Source organism: Macaca fascicularis, chromosome 8, assembly GCF_037993035.2.
Source record: "Macaca fascicularis isolate 582-1 chromosome 8, T2T-MFA8v1.1".
Taxonomy (NCBI): domain Eukaryota; kingdom Metazoa; phylum Chordata; class Mammalia; order Primates; family Cercopithecidae; genus Macaca; species Macaca fascicularis.
In genome coordinates, this window is record NC_088382.1 from 65415382 (window position 1) to 65430924 (window position 15543).

The window sequence follows — 15543 nt, forward strand, 5'->3', positions numbered from 1 at the left end:
GGTGGGAGGATCACTTAAGCTTGGGAGGTCGAGGCTGCAGTGACCTGTGATTGGACTACTGCACTCCAGCCTGGGTGACAGAGTGAGACCCTGTCTCAAGAAAAAACATAAATGACCCAGCCATCCCATTACTGGGGACATACCCAAAGGATTATAAGTCATGCTGCTATAAAGACACATATACACGTATGTTTATTGTGGCACTATTCACAATAGCAAAGTCTTGGAATCAACCCAAATGTCCATCAGTGACAGACTGGATTAAGAAAATGTGGCACATATACACCATGGAATACTATGCAGCCATAAAAAAGGATAAGTTCATGTCCTTTGTAGGGACATGGATGCAGCTGGAAACCATCATCTCAGCAAACTATTGCAAGAACAGAAAACCAAATACCGCAAGTTCTCACTCATAGGTGGGAATTGAGCAATGAGATCACCTGGACACAGGAAGGGGATCATCACACACTGGGTCCTATTGTGGGGAGGAGGGGGGAAGGATAGCATTAGGAGATATACCTAATATAAATGACGAGTTATTGGGTACAGCACACCAACATGGCACATGTATACATATGTAACAGACTTGCACGTTGTGCACATGTACCCTAAAACTTAAAGTATAATAAAAAAAAAAACATGAAAAAATAAAGTACAGCACATTGCCAGTGATAGAAGGTAATTACAATGAAAAATAAATAAATCACCAGGAAAATACAATAGTTCTAAACTTGTAGACATTTAATAATATACCAACAAAATATAAAAGGCAAAGATTTTCAGAAATGTAAGGAGAAATTGACAGATTTTAACACAGCTCTCAGTAAATAATAGATTAAGTAGACAAAAATGAGGAAGTATGTAGAATATTTTAAAAATGCATTTTTTAAGCTTGATCTAATAATGGGCACATGGGGAGCATTGCACTCGACTTGATAATACATGTTATTCTAGAGTAGTGCATGGATCATTTATGACAACAAACCAAATTCTGGACCCTAAACCAAGTCTCAATATATTTCAGAGTTGGTTTCACACGATACATTTCTTTGACTACAACATTCTGATGTTATAAATTAATTAAAAAATATGTAACGATGACTAGAAGAGCAGAAAGCAAGAGGGTTGGTCAGTTAAAAGGTAGAATTCTCAACACAAACAGAAACCACGAATTGAAGTATAGAGCATAATGTAACTTGAAAAATAATTTGGGTGAAATAATAATAAAAGCATTATATATTATTACTTATGAGTAAGTATTACTTATGAGTAACTAAACACTGCTAAAACAGTGTTTAAAAGAAAATTATAAGTTTAAAAATAATATGTTGGAAAAAGAAGAAAGACTCAAAGTTAGTGAGTTTGGTATCAAATTAGGAAGTTAAAATAGAAAATAGTAAGCCCAAAAAAATTTTTTTAAAAAAGAGATTATAATTATGAAAACAGAAATAAGTAAAATAGAAAAACACAATACAAAAGATTGACAAAATTTTTTTCTTTGAAAATAATAACAAATCGACAAATACCTAACAATGATGATCAAAAATTTAACAGGAAAGCACAAATTTTAAAAAGAAATAAAAAGGGGCATTAATATATTTGCTGAAGAAAAGATATTACTAATAATTTTCTGCCTAAAAATTTGAAAACTTGGTTGAATTGGACAAAGTTCTGGAAAGATACATATTACAAAAGCTGATTCAAAAAGAAATAAATACCACTTTATACTCAGTAGGATGGCCAAGACCAAAAAGATAGACACTAACAACTGTTGAGAAGCATGTGAACACATTGGAACCATCAAATATTAATGCTGGGAGTGTCACCTGGTACAGCCATTTTGGAATGCAGTTTGAAACACAGTTCATCAAAAAGTTAAACACAGAGGCACCACATGAGCCAGCAGCAGTCCCATTCCTAGATATATGCCGAAGAGATTTGAACATATACATTTCAGAAAAATTGGTACATTAAAGTGCATTACTTATAACAGCCAAAAATAGAAAAGATCCAAGCATCTGTAGATTGATGAGTGAATGAATCAAACATAGTATAGCCATGCAACAAAATATTACTTAGCCTTAGAAAGGAATGAAGTACTGATAAATGCTACATGAATAAACCATGAAAATATCATGCTAAGTGAAAGAAACCAGACACAAAATAGCAAATGTTATATGATTCCATTTATATGAATTGTCCAGAATAGGAAAATCCAAGACACAGAAGGTAGATTAGTGGTTGCAATGGGCTGGAGAGAAAGAGGCATGGGGAGTGGCTGCTAATAGAAATGTGTGGTTTTTTTTTGATGGGGGGAAAGGGGGGTGATGAAAACGTTCTGGAATTAGATGGGGGAATGGTTGGACAACACTGAATTGTACACTTTAAATAGGTGAATTTAATGGTAAATAAAATATATCTCAATAAAAAAAGGGGAATGGAAAGTCTAAATGTTCCATAATCACAAGAACATTAATCACTACATTCAAATCTTTCTAAAGAGACATCAGTCTCATTTGGTTTTACAAGTGAAATCTATAATCTTTAACAAACTATAGGTAAGAAAGTGAATACTACACAACTAATTTATCATGCTAGTATAACACTGACATATAAAATAGCAAAGGAATTCTGAGAAAAAAATTACAGGACATGTTTCTTATGAACATGGACACAGAAATTATAAATAAATATTAATAAACTGAATACTGCAGTGTATAATAAGAGCCAAAGGCCAGTATCAGATTAATACATTTGAATACATATTACTATGTAATATACCACATTAACAAATTAATGGAGGCACATCTCAATAGATGCAGAAAAACTTCTGATAAATTTCAACAACCATGAGTGATTTTTTTTTTAATTCCACAACAAAGGTCCTGTTCAATGATTGAGGTTGTTTAAAAAATCCTTAACAGGAAGAGACATAGGGATTAGGAAGAAACAATACTGTTTGTTTGAAGATTTATAATCAGTTACATTAAAAAAAAAAAAACAAAAACAAAAAAAAACAGAAGGCCGGGAGCAGTGGCTCACACCTGTAAGCCCAGAACTTTGGGAGGCAGAGGCAGACGGATCACGAGGTCAGGAGATCAAGACCATCCTGGCCAACAAGGTGAAACTCCGTCTCTACTAAAATACAAAAAAATTAGTCAGGCATGGTGGCGTGTGCCTGTAGTCCCAGCTACTCAGGGGGCTGAAGCAGGGGAATCACTTGAACCCGGGAGGTGGAGGTTTCAGTGAGCCGAGATTGTGCCACTGCACTCCAGCCTGGTGACAGAGCAAGACTCCATCTCAAAAAATAAAATAAAATAAGATAAAATAAAACAGAAAGTCTAGGGGAAAATATTAGTTATTCATAGTTCATTAAATTGATGAATACAAGTGCAACATGCAAAATTCAATTATATTTCCCACCAGAAATAATAGACAATGAAGTTCTCAAAAAGAAATAATATATCCAAAGCAGCAAAAAATGTATCATATCTCAAAACAGATCTAAAAGATGTGTAGGAGTTTTTATCTAAAAATTAAGAATTTAATCAGAAACATTAGAAGACAAAATAAGTGGAGAGAAATACTTGTGAAAAGACTATATTGTGAAGATGTTACTTATCCTCATGGTGATAAATAAGTATTATATAATTCTAATCAAACTTCCTACTGGATTCTGCATATATAACTAGCTAGCTCTGAAATTTATATAGAACACTCAAGAATAGTCAAGACACAGCCAGGCATGAAGACTAATATAAAATTCTGGTAACTAAAATGATGAAGCAATGCAGGAAGTATACAGGAAGGGATTAATGAAATAAAACAGCCAAGGAATGGACCCATGCATATATGAATACTTAATATATGACAGAATTGGTACTTCATATCCATGAGAAAGAGGAATCCTTTGTGATTTGAGGATTAAACATATGTATATTAAAAATCAAAATGGGCCACGCACAGGGGCTCATGCCTATAATTCCAACACTTTGGGAAGCCGAGGAGGGTAGATGACTTGAGCTCAGGAATTTGAGACCAGCTTGGCCAACATGGCAAAAACCTGTCTCTACCAAAAATACGAAAATTATCCAGGCATAATGGCATGCACCTGTAGTCCCAGCTACTCGGGAGGCTGAGGCACAAGAATCACTTGAACCTGGGAGGTGGAGGTTGCAGTGAGCTGAGATGGCACCACTGTACTCCAACCTGGGCAACAGAGCCAGACTGTCTCCAAAAAAAAGGACTCCTGCTCATAGCACAAAATAAAAGTAATTTCAGATGAATGAAGAAATAAAATATGAAAAGCAAAATAAAACCATTAGGAGAAAGTATAGGAAGTGAACTCAGGATATGGATTAATTTCTCTTAAAATTACAGAAAATGAAAAGCATACAGAGAGTTATTAATAAATTCAACTACATTAAAAATGAGTACTTTTTCTTTCATCAAAAGACTTCACAAAATGGGAAAGAGAAGTAGATAAACAGTAGATATTTCCAGGAAATATAATTGGCAAAGGATTAGTATCCAGAATATGTAAAGAAGTTTATGTAAAGAAGTTTTAATAATCAACTAAAAAGGCAAATGATTTGGGCATTTCACAGAAGAGGAAATACAAATAACTAATAAACTTTGCAAAAATGTCCTCAAACATTTTAGCAACCATAGAAATATATATCAAAATCATTTTCAGCAAGTTGAAAATTTAAAAGTTGCACAATGCCAAGTGTTGATTAGTATGAGGAGTGACAGGAACTCTTGTGTACTGCTAATGGGAATGTATGTTACTGTATGTATTTTATGTACTATCACTTTAGAAAATAATTTGGCATCATCCATTAAAGTTTAATATACACAGCCCCAAAACTCAGCCATTCTACTTTTATGCATATGCACTAGAGAATTCTTACATACATATCACTATATAAGTACAAGATGATTCATAGCAGCATTATCTGTAATTATGGCAAAACAACCTAGATGTCCATTGACTATAAAAAGGAAAAAGCAATTGTGACATAGTCATATCATGAAATCCTATACTGCCATGAAAATGAATAAACCACAGCTATATTCACATGTATGAATGGTTTTTGGGGTTTTTTGTCTTTTTTTTTTTTTTTTTTGAGATGGAGTCTCACTCTGTTGCCCAGGCTGGAGGGCAGTGGCATGATCTCGGCTCACTATAAGCTCCGCCTCCCAGGTTCATGCCATTCTCCTGCCTCAGACTCCCCAGTAACTGAGACTACAGGCACCTGCCACCACACACAGCTAATTTTTTGTATTTTTAGTAGAGACAGGGTTTCACTGTGTTAGCTAGGATGGTCTCGATCTCCTGACCTTGTGATCTGCCTGCCTCTGCCTCCCAAAGTGCTGGGATTACAGGCGTGAGCCACCGTGCCCGGCCACATGTATGAATGTTTAAAACACAATGTTGGGTGGGAGAGGCGAATCACAGAAGGGCACTATACTCTGATTATTTTATATGTATTTAATTTTATATAAAGTGACTATATGAATATGTCTGCCCCGTTAATATGAGCGCTTTCCCGAACTAAGGAAAACTTGCAAAATATTTTCTCCCTAAGAGAAAAGGCCCTGGAAATCAGAGTTTAAACTTTCTGGCCTGAAATTATGTCTGCAGGGTAAGTTTTTAAACCATGAACAGATAAGATAAAAGTGGTTCCTCAGAGCATGTGCTATCTAGGGCGGGAGATTAGGGTGGGATCCTTCCCACTTAGCCTGCTGATTGGCCACTATTGCCCCTAGTCAAATCAGAAGATACCATCTGTCCCTTCTCCATCACACACAAAAAGCCTTTGAGATAATGAGAAAAACAATTGTAAGAGTAACTGTTACCACAGTAAGAGTAGCAACAATGTTATTTCAGGCATTGTTACTCATGTACACAGGCATTCAATACCAAGCCTTGCTAAATCAGCTGCCATGCTGTCAGCAATGCCAGCTGCATAAGCCAAATCTAACAGAAAAGGCCTCCGACTGTATGCTTCTGAGAATCTTCCAAAGAAAAATCTCCTTGGCTGTCTGGAGCTCTGAGCCATTTCTGTCCGAAGGGCTGACTGATGGACTGAGCCAGTGAGAGATTACCATTCCCAACCTGCAGCCTCTGTGCTGCTGCACTTCGTCCTCCTGCCTCACTCCACCCCGATACTTGGCTCAACCCCCACCCTGAAACTATAGCTTTATTCCCAGGAAGGCAGAAAAAAGCTATGCTGAAAGTTCAACTCAACCATCACGTGGAGGTACCTGGCCCAGTGCAGGCTAACTAACCTTGGAACTTTTATCCACATGTTACAATGTGCATAACAGGGGCTCAACCTCTCAGTAGGCACAGCCATTCTGCCAGGGTTTTGGCACTGGGAGATGAATCAAAAACTTTAACTGACTGATTTCTTTTCTTTTTTTTTTTTTCTTTTTCTTTTTTTTTTTTTGAGGTGTAGCCCAAGCTGAAGTGTAGTTGTGCAACCTCAGCTCACTGCAACCTCCATCTCCGGGGCTCAAGTGATTCTCCTGCCTCAGCCTCCCCAGTAGCTGGGATTACAGGCACACACCACCAGGCCTGGCCAATTTTTTTGTTGTTGTATTTTAGTAGAGGTGAGGTTTCACCATGTTGCCCAGGCTGGTCTCGAACTCCTGAGCTCAGGAGATCTGCCCGCCTCGGCCTCCCAAAGTGCTGAGATTACAGGCGTGAGCCACTGTACCTGGCTAAGTGACCAATTTCAAGAGGGGATCAGTAGTAGTTCCATTGTGACCAGCTTGCCCAATAAAGTTTAGGGGACAGTGGCTTTATGTTTTCACCATCAGACAAACACCTACTCAATGACAAGCAAAACTTTTGCCAGACAGTATCTTCTGAAAGAGATTCCTGCAATTATCCAAGGAAACGACCACTTAGGTCAATGGACATTTACAGAGTGAAAGACAGTGAATCTTCAAAGAGCAAACTCTTACAGAAGAGCAATGGTGCCTGCCTCAACCGTATGCTTATTGTCAAAAACCTCAATCCCTCTGTTTAGAAAAATTGGATAGGGAAAAATTCATTCACCCCAGAGAAGTAACTTAGTCCTATCTTTCACCCAATTTTTTTGAAATGATGGTATAGCCTACCTGATTGGGAGGGGAAAAAAAGGAATGAAGCAACTAATAGTAAAAATACACAAATCTAGACCTATATGATCCAGTGATCTGGATAGGACCTTTATGATCTGTCAGCCGAGAAAGAATCAAAGCCAACTCTAGGAATTGCTGATAATTAAAAGGTAGGTGAACACAAAAGAATATTAGGAACCATTCTATGTGGCAAGACTGAAAAGAGGATATGACTTCTTAATAAATTAGATAGAAAGTGAGAGCCAAATCCGTGCATCATTCCAAGGTTGAGATCATAGACGGCAGATGGACCCTAGGGCTCTTATTATACCTGAGAGGGGAGAAAGGGAAGATAACACACACAGACGAGCCTTTCAAAAAGGTTGGCCAAGAAAGAAAGGGAAGACCCCACATAATAACAGGGGTGGAAGTAAAGTTTCCATTCAACAAGTCCTTTGATTCTTTTACACTGTTCTGTACAGCTATGTTAGTATCACTATCTACTATTATCATTATTCCTTCATTAAAAGTTTGTGGAGTACCATGAAATGATATCTGTCCACTACTATATAAAAGCCCTGTAGTCCTCCCTTCACAGAAAAGAAACCGCTAATCACCAGCAGTTCTGTTAAAGACTGCAATAAAATTCAGGCAAGACATTTTTTCTTGATAACTTCATTTTAAGAATACTGTCTTTTCTAACCTGTAGAATTTTAAGGGACAGCCTATAAGCTCCTTTTCTTTCTAGCTGAAGAATTAGGAGTCTGAGACTGGGGAATTTGAGACTTCTTTAAGTCAGTTTTGATCCTTGGTTTATTAAACTATTCATTTTAAAGAAAGGTAACATTAACCTCTCACAGTAAATTGTGCCTGTCAAATACTTTGATACGATGTCAGCTGGCGAGTGAATGACACCGAGCCCCCACCCTCACTCCCAAGATTGAGTCAGCCCCAGTTACAAAGCTCGCTGGCAAGCAAACTGCCTGTCAAGTTTGCTAAAAAGAACAGCAAAAGTGGGAACAGCCAAGCTTGTACAATTTTGCAGTTTCTTTCTTTCTTTGGTATATTTTTAGGTTGCCAGGAATCGATTTCCTCTTCTCTGCTTTATAAGTTTCTATTCATAAGCCTGGCAATTTATTAAACTTCATTTTATTCACATAAAATAGTCACTGCTCTGGAAAACAGTGACTCAATAAAGCCGTCTTCTTCCCATACACCTGGACTTCTAGCCAGAGAACAAGATGCGGTGTGCACAAGTACCAATCAATGAAATGAAAAACGTTTTGTGAAAAACAAAATTTAGTCTTGAAAATCTGAACATTTCTTTTACAAGTCACTGATTGAAGGGATTTTTGCAATCAAAATGAATCCAGGCAAACCCATGCTACTGGATTTTGATTAATTAAGCCAAAATCTGCACATCTGCGTAATGTCTAGCTCATAAGTGAGATGGGTTTAATCAGTGAGGAAAATGTGGTTTGGGGAAGAGGCTGCAGGTGGAGTTTGCTAACTAGCACATTTTATTTATTTTTCTCTTAGTGGATTTCTACTTTTTAGTAAGGTTATTATAATCCTTGGTTTTCTGGTTTCCTGCCCACTATTCATCTCTCCCACTAAAGATCTCCCACATGCCCTACATAACAATAATCAATTAAAATGCAGTAGTCAACCTGGTTGGCTGAAGCTTTGCTTCATAGAGCAGAGATGAAGCTAGAAGCCACATGTTGTGCATTATGTCTATTCCTAGCATCGTAAAGAACCATGGTGAACCAACCAAGACAGCCATGTATACAAATAAACAAAATTACTACAAATAAAGAAAAATAAAGAGAGTGTCAGTGGAAGGATAAGCAACTGCCTGTGGCTCTGTGATTGAGGCCTTACATACCCAAAAGAGCATTTAGCATTGAACTCTTCCAGTAGCCCTAAAATCCAATGTTATGACTTATTATATAAATAATAAATGACTTGAACTTTTAGCCATGGTGGTATTAAGAGATTAGCAAATCCTCTCAGGTTAAAAAAATAATAACATATAAAGTTGGACAAAATTGTCGAAAATTGATGAAAGGTGATAAATTGAGATATTTATTCTTATTTTATTTTATTTTATTTGCGGTAGTTCTCTCTTTATATAGACTCTGATTCTAGAAACAACTCGCCTGCAGCCGGCTGGCTGGGCTATTTACAGGCCCATTGTGGGCTGTACCTTGGCCACCTCCCGGCACGGTGCTCAGCTGTGACGCCAAAATAAGTTAGGGCCGGCCGGGCAGGGCGGGGCGGGGCGGGGCAGGGACCGGGCCTGTACACACAAGTGCTGGGGGCTCGGGGCCTCAATACTGCCGAGGGCCGGGCCGGGGCTGTAAACACGGCCAGGGCGGCCCTGCGCACCCCTAGTGTTTCGGTAACGACTGGAAGCAGAGCAGCCAGGCAAGTCCGGAAGGCTCAGGCCTCCGACAGGCGGCTCTGGATCCGGTCCACCCACTGCTGGACCGAGGGCACGTCCTGGGCACAAAAGTTGTAAACGAGACGTGTTGTCTTCACGTCAAAGAAGGCCTTCTCATCCACGCTCTTAGGGGCGCCCTTGGTGGACGTGCCAGGTGCCACAGCCTCCACCTCCACCAGGTTCATGACACCCTTGCACTCAGTGTCCACACGGTGGCCGTAGTAGCGCAGCTCGTGCTTGGTCTTGTCCAACATGAACCAGCGGGCCTTCCAAGGCTTCATGAAGTCCTCCTTCTTGTACAGAGTGCCCTCATAGGACCTGTTCTCACTCTCAGCTGTCTGGAACTGGCTGTACAGGGTGCTGGTGCTGCAGTGGGCAGCCTGGTGGGAGCCAGATGCGGTCGAGCCACTTCTCTGGTCCCTCTCCAGGCTGAGGCTCAGGGTGGAGCCCAGGGGTTCCTCCTGCTGGTACATAACCAGCGAGCAGCGGTGGTGGGGTGCAGGGGATGCTAGGAGGCAGCTAGGGGTGCCACGTCCATCTGGCCGGGCTTCGAGGCACTGTGCAGCCTCATCCGTTCCCAGGTGTCCTTCCAGCGCTCAGCAGGTCAGCCCAGCTCTGTCTCCAGCCTCTGCAGCTCCTCCAGCAGGCGTGAGATGGCGTCAGGCTGGGCTCCGAGGCAGCTGTGGTAGCAGGCCACACCATACTGCGCCTGCTCTGGGGAGTGCCTCCCTCAGACCATTCTTCCTTTGGGGCTCGGGGGCCCCTGGGCCAGTTTCTGGTCATAGGGAGGGCCCTCGGCCAGCATCTCCTCAGTGTAGAAGTCCTACACCTTCAGATTGGACACATTGCTGTAGGTCCGCAGGACCTCTGTGTCCTCGGGTGCATGCATGTAATTGTGGAACATGGGTGTCCTCTTGCTCATCCGGTCCACACACAGACCTGCGAGGCAGCTGGCTCCTGCGCTGCCCTTTCTCTTACAGCAGCCCCAGCTCAATGTGCTCATAGTCAGGGTCCAGCAGGAAGGTCCGGAAACAGCGAGACACATGGTGGTAGCCAAGGAACTTGAGGTAGAACTGGCTGAACTCAAACTCAGTGGGGAACTGCAGGTGGACCTGGTGTAGGCAGTCCAGGAACTACAGGAAGATGGTGTGAAGCTGCTGCTCTGTCCAGCCAGAATGTGGTCTCTCCAGTGGCTGAAACGATGACTGAAGGACAGCCACTCCTTCTCCACCAGCAGGCAGAACCCCTCCAGCATGCGGTAGAAGGGGTCTGACAGCAGCTGCACCAAGGATACCACCTGCGTGGTGATGGCCCAGCCGTCCTCCAGGCCCATCAGCACGGAGGAGCTTGAGTACAGGAGCTCCCCACCAGCACCAACACCTGCAGCAGCTAGTGGATCTGAATCAGCCACTCCAGTCCTCCAGCAAGGGCAGGAAGGAGGCTAGGCTGGGCTCAGCAGCAGAGCAGCCTGGGACACATGCCTTCAGCAGCTTCTTGAAGCTAGCCTTCACCTGCCGTTCCTGGAATACCTCAGTGGGCACCAGCTCCCACTGCTGCAAAGGATCTGGCCTCACACTCTTGAGTTGGACTTTGTCCCCGAGGATGTAGAGGGCTGCTCGCTGCAGCCACAGGAAGTCCTGGTTGGGGGGCAGGGGGCACCCGTTGGCCTGGGGTGGGGCCAGCACGTCTCTGCCAGCTAGCCAGGTGCCCACATTGGCACCAAGCCCACTGCTGCGCCCACTAATCCTGACACTGCCCCCACTTACCTCAAGGTGCAGTCAGTCTGGAGGCTGAGGCTGCCATGGGGTTGGACAGTGTGGTGACCCTGGCTCTGGGGCTGGGAATGTGGCTGCCCATGTAGGCTGAGGAGAAGCCGCTAAGTGTGTTGCGTCCGGATGCACCGGAGTAGCGGGGCATGGAGCTGACCACAGCCTGCAGGTACTTCTTCTGCTCCACACTACTCAAGTCCGCCTGGAACTGGCCTGGAGAAGGTGCGTTCTGGGCCTTAAAGAGGCCGACGACACCTATGCCATGCAGGCCCCCAGAACGCAGCAGCATTGCCTTGGACCGCCCGCTGCCCCAGCAGACCACGGGGAAGCAGTTCTGGCGGTAGCAGTGGGACACGCGCTGCAGGGCGTTGTCCTGGACACTCTGGGGCGCGATCAGCAGCCCCGGGTAGCTGCAGCAGATGGCATACATGCGGCTGACCGGAGAAATGCAGAAGGATTCAGACTTGACCCAGCTCAGGCGGCTGCTCAGGGTGCCCAGGCCGAGATACTGGTAATCGCGGCAGCAAGTCCTTTCCACCAGGAGGCTGCTCACGGTCATGCGGTCTGAGGGCTTCAGGGCTAAGGACGGGGTCAGCATGTTGGGCTCCAGCTACTCAGACACTGAGATCTCATCCTCCTGGTCCTCAGGGGGCTGGCCCCAGCGCTCCTAGCTTGGGGGGTTGTACTTCTTGCGAGCAACATGCTGCCGCCCAATGGTCTTCTTGGCATTCTTAACCAGGTTCCGGGACAGCGTTCTGAGAGAAAGACCCTTGTTCTTGGTGACACGGGGTGGCCTGCCCAGTGTGTAGGCAGAGCCCAGGATGAAGGATAAGGTGGCCCTGACATCCAGCGTGTACCGTAGCTTATGCAGCTGCTTGCAGAAGGGCTCGACACTGTCAGACCCCCCCTCGTCATCAAAGGCCATTTTCAGCAGCTGGAATGTGCAGGAGCGCAGCTGCAGCCCATCCTGCAAGAGCTGGTCCACAGGGGTCTGGACGCTGATACACTTCTCCTTGGTCAGCGCGGCCACCGGGAAGGAGCGGAACACCACCTGCTTCCCCACCAGGGGGTCTGTGAGCATCCCTGTGAAGATGACGTGGTACGTGATGAGGAAGACGGCGCCCTCAGCTGGGAGCAGTGCTGGCCCCCCTGCACTGCCCCCAGCACCCTCCTCACGCCCATCCGGTAGCAGGTAGATGCGCAGGCCGTCCAGCACACACTCCTCACCAGACAGCAGGCGCGGCCTCAGTAGCTTTGGTTTCTGGGTGGGCATCAGCCTCCAGTTCTCCCGCTGCACAGCCTTCAGGGTCTCGATGTGCATCTGGATGATGTCTGGCACCATGACATGCAGCCCCTTGAGGTGGTCACTGGTGACCCCACTCTCTGTGCAAACCTTGTCCACAAAGCGATTGATGAAGCAGAACACAGCCCCAGCTACATTGCAGGTCTCTGTGTCCTCAAAGCCACTCCCCGTGTCATAGCTCTTAGCCACACTGCCAGCCATGCTGTTGGGGACCAGGCTGTTGCTGGCACTCTCTAGGTCACCCAACCTGGGAGCTCCTGAAGCAGGAGGCTCTTGCTGCTGTCCAGGGGCAGCAGGAGGTAGCTCATGCGGTTGGCATAGTGGATGGCCTGGCTGAACACCATGCTCTCCTCTTTCTGCATCAGTTCCTGCTGCTTCTCACCGCTCAAGGATGGCCACAGGCACCACTGCTCAGAAGCCACGTCTAGGGCAGAGTGCTTGCTCGTCCTCCTGGGAAGGTGCCTCCCCAACCTCCTGGGCAGGGGCCTGGTCCTTGATTGGCTCCAGGTACAGGGCCCAGATTTGAGTCTGCATGTCCCAATAGAACATGGCCTCCCAGAATTCTGGCATGCTTCACACCACGTGCTCCTGCACACAGCTGTAAGAGAACTGCCTCACCCCTCCGGCTCAGCTTCCAGCTTCGTGACCAGAGGCAGCAGAGCAGCCAAGATGTCATGCTCGTCCAGAGAAGTGCAGTCCTGCAGGCAGCAGTTCATCATATGGATGACAAAGTCAAACTGCTGGTTATCCAGGACGGCCGAGTTCTGCTGCACATACAGGTGCAGCTCCTGGGCGAGGCAGCGGCGGGCAGCTCGCCTCTTCAGGGCCCTCAGCACGGCTGGGAGCAGCTTCTTGGCCTCAAGCATCTTCCCCTCAAACTCATGGGAGATGCAATTGCCCACAACCTCCAGCCGGCCAGCGCTATTGACCTGCAGCCCTCTGCACCGCTCCAGTATGGCAGTCATGCGGGCCCCTGAGGGCCCTGTGGTCCTCCTTTCAGCCTTCGTGGCTAGGTGTGCCCCTTGCATCTTGGCAGTAGCCTGGTCCACGATCCGCTGCATGGTGCCCTCATCCAGCTAGGGGAAGGGCTGGGGCGCCCATCGCAGATGGCTGCTCTCACCCACCTCTGTACCTTGTGCATCGCCAAGTCTGGGTACAGGTTCTCGTTCTTGTAGAGCTGCTCCACCAGTTCCTGGATGTGACGCAGGACACACTGGGGGTGGTTCTCATCCGCCCGCCTGCATGCCACCTCGTGGGCCATCAGCTCATCAAACAGTTCCGTGGGGCGGTACGGGACCCCACACTCCAACATGAAGAGAGCAAAAGCCATGCCCTCCAGCACCTTCATCAGGAAAGCGTCCTCCACCAGCCCACACTGGCCCAGGAAGGCTGCCTTATGGAAATGGACGACAGGCTCCGGGTGAATGCGCATGACGTGCAGGCACCAGAGATAGCCCTGCAGCAGCCGATCGAAGAGCCGACGGAAGATGGCATGCAGCTCTTTGTCCTGCATCTTCAGGGAGGAGGGGGACGTCGTGGGTGGAGGGAAGGCAAGGTCAACCAACTCCAGCTCCAGGTCCAGGACCATGCTCAGAACACTGTGCGTCTGACTCTGCAGTGGCTCTAGCAAGGGTGGAATGTGCACACACTCAGGGATGGTCACCGTCCCTCCATCCAGATCAGCAACGATCACATCTAGCAGCTCCTGGTCTCTGCCTAGAGGGCCGCGTTGACCCCGATGATGAAGCGCATGGGTGTGCTGAGGACCTCCAGCAGCTGGGCCGGCAGGATGGGCACATAGGTGAAGCTGTATCTGAGAGGAAACAGCAATGCCAGGAGGCCCCTGCAGGCATCAGCGAGCTGCTGGTAGCTAGGGGACAGGAAGAGAACCTTGTGCTCTGTGAGGGCGACACAGGACAAAGACAGCACATTGGTGATGTCCAGCTGGCAGAAGAGCAGAGCCACGCTGCAGCTGCTGATGGGCAGCGAGTCGGCCAGTGGAGTCTGGATGACCTGCCAATCACCAGCCCCCAAAGAGATCGTCCTCTGCGAGCTCCCAGCCAGGGGCACGGTGCACGTCAGCAGGTTCCTAATTACATTCCCTGGGAACACATTCAGGCCCTCCATGTGGATGGCATAGATGAGGCCGAAGCCATTCCTGAACACCTCTGTGTGGTCAAGTCGCTACACCAGCACCAGCATCTTTGGGGCAAACATCTGGGTATATGGGGCAGGCTCTGTGGGCGACAGGTGCATCTGGCCTCCCTCATCCTCCTTTTCCTCCCTTTCTGTGGCATCCTCAGCACGCATTGTTTCCTGTTGTGAAGGCTCCACCGGCTCCCAGAAGGTCAAGCAGCGCAGTAGTGGCATTCAGAGTTGATGTCGGTGAGGACAGCAACAAAGGTTGGTGTATTCCTCTTCAGAAAAATTAATCAGAATTCAGAGTTGACATAATATATTATCTAAAATTTCCCTTTTTGGGCAAAACAATTACTAAGCATGCAAATAATTAGGAAAGTATGATCCATACTCAGGAAAAAAAGTAATCAATAGAAATTGACTCAGAGTAGCAGCCGGGCACAGCGGCTCAAGGCTGTAATCCCAGCACTTTGGGAGGCCAAGGCGGGTGGATCACCTGAGGTGAGGATTTCGAGACCAGCCTGACCAATATGGAGAAACCCTGTCTCTACTAAAAATACAAAATTAGCCTGGCGTGGTGGCATGCATCTGTCATCCCAGCTACTCGAGAGGCTGAGGCAGGAGAATCACTTGAATCTGGGAGGCGGAGCTTATAGTGAACTGAGATTGTGCCATTGCACTCCAGCCTGGGCAACAAGAGTGAAACTCTGTCTCATAAAAAAGAAATAAAGAAAAGAAAGAAAGAAATAAAAAGAAAAAAAGAAATTGAC

General features: G+C 45.8%; 1 protein-coding gene and 1 pseudogene across 3 annotated transcripts in view; one reads left to right on the top strand and one right to left on the bottom strand.

The window, feature by feature from the left end:
• The window catches only part of XKR4 (XK related 4), a 427714-nt gene that overhangs the window by 338039 nt on the left and 74132 nt on the right, over nucleotides 1-15543 (top strand). The window lies entirely within an intron of this gene.
• Nucleotides 9411-15543, bottom strand: part of LOC102134520 (myotubularin-related protein 5-like) — a 48883-nt pseudogene continuing 42750 nt past the window's right edge.